This window comes from Salmo salar, chromosome ssa22, assembly GCF_905237065.1.
Source record: "Salmo salar chromosome ssa22, Ssal_v3.1, whole genome shotgun sequence".
Taxonomy (NCBI): Eukaryota; Metazoa; Chordata; class Actinopteri; order Salmoniformes; family Salmonidae; genus Salmo; species Salmo salar.
The window spans coordinates 17,600,066-17,602,267 of record NC_059463.1 but is presented as its reverse complement, the minus strand read 5'-3'; positions in this window follow the sequence as shown (position 1 = coordinate 17,602,267).

The window sequence follows — 2,202 nt, the reverse complement described above, 5'->3', positions numbered from 1 at the left end:
TAGAAGAGAGTGGGAGGAAAAATAGAGCATGCATCTGAGAAGGTTTTCTTATAGAGGGGCGTGACCTCTAAAGAGCATGCACCTGAGAACGTTTTATTATGGTTCCCTAAACATTTTCTTGGGAGGTTAAATTAACATTCTGAGAATGGAAATTCTAGATTACTTGAAGGTAATTAAATAACGTTCAAAATCATTTTTTATTATTGCTTTGGTATTAATCATGCAAACAGATTTATTTTTAATTGTGGCACGGTGTCAGTGAGATTCAAACCTATGTTCTTTAACCATGGAATTAGTCCACTGCACACCAGGATGGAGCTAGCTTATAATGTTGTTTTTAAAACTCATACATAGCTGTTTATTTTCATTATATTCAAACAGACTCCATTTCAAAGGAAACAAGCTGTCATTAATATCAGGTGTGGACAATTAGTGAGTTCGGCCAACACACCTGAACACACTTAACAAGATAGAAGCTAGAGAGAGTTTTGTTTGCGCTGAGAACAGAATGTATATGTTTTTAAATAACATTCTTAGAAGGTTCTTTGAACGTTACTAAGGTTTTCTTGTGGTTTTTATGGAAAGTTTTCTTAATGTTCTGAGAATAAATACACTTTAAATACACTGAACAAACATAAACGCAACATGTAAAGTGTTAGTCCCATATTTCATGAGCTGAAATAAAAGATCCCAGAAATGCTCCATACGCACAAAAAGCTTATTTCGCTCAAATCTTATCAATACATTTGTTTACATCCCTGTTAGTGAGCGTTTATCCTTTGCCAAGATAATCCGTCCTCCTGACAGGTGTGGCATATCAAGAAGCTGATTAAACAGCATGTTCATTATACAGGTGCACCCTGTGCAGAACGTTATGTGCTAGCTGGGTATCCTGCACCATTCATAGAATGTTGTGGGAAGGTTGTATACAAAATAACCTCAGGACAACCACGCTCTCACCAAGCACTAAGAAACATATTGTCAGAACGTTATGTGTAAGCTGGGCCACCATCTCTAGTCCTCTCAACCTCTCTAACATATTTCCCACTTTCCCTCTCTCTGGCTCTGTCTCTCTCTCTCTATGTTTCTAGCTATGTCTTCACTCCATCTCCCTCCCTTCTTTCCCTTTAACAACTCTTCTTTCTCTCTCTCTCTATCTTCTCTCTGGTTTCCGACTCTTTCCCTATTTCTCTCTCTCTCTCTCCCCTCTGGGTGTATAAATAGACATGAGACTGCTGTGAGACTCGTCAGCTGATAGTTGGGGTATAGCTACCTGATGGGCGTGGCACTCTGCTCGGTCATGGTAAAGGCAGGAAACTATAGCTTCGAATGTTCCGGGCATTACACACCTTTAGCTTTCTTGAGTGTTCAACCAGGTGGAATGCAAAACTTTCCTATGGACTATACACTGAGTGTACAAAACATTAGGAACACCGGCTCTTTCCATGACATAGACTGACCAGGTGAACCCAGGTGAAAGCTATGATCCCTTATTGATGTCACTTGTTAAATCCACATCAATCAGTGTAGCTAAAGGGGAGGAGACAGGTTGTCCGACAGACAAATCTGGGTTTGGCGGATGCCAGGAGAACGCTACCTGCCCCAATGCATAGTGCTAACTGTAAAGTCTGGTGGAGGAGGAATAATGGTCTAGGGCTGTTTTTCATGGTTTGGGCTCGGCCCCTTAGTTCCAGTGAAGGAAAATCTTAACTCTACAGCATGTAAAGACATTCTAGATGATTCTGTGCTTCCAACTTTGTGGCAACAGTTTGAGTTAGGCCCTTTCCTGTTCCAGCATGACAATGCCCAAGTGCACAAAGCGAGGTCCATAAAGAAATGGTTTGTCAAGATCGGTGTGGAAGAACTTGACTGGCCTGCACAGAGCCCTGACTTCAACCCCATCGAACACCTTTGGGATGAATTGGAACACAGACTGTGAGTCAGGCGTATTCGCCCAACATCAGTGCCCGACCTCACTAATGCTCTTATGGCTGAATGGAAGCAATGTTCCAACATCTAGTGGAAAGCCTTCCCAGAAGGGTTGAGGCTGTTATAGCAGAAAAGGCGGGACCAGCTCCATATTAATTCCCATGATTTTGGAATGAGATGTTCGACGAGCAGGTGTCCACATACTTTTGGTCATGTAGTGTGCATCCGTTGGCTTCACAGTTATTGCAATTCTCAGTTGTTGAAAATTCCCAC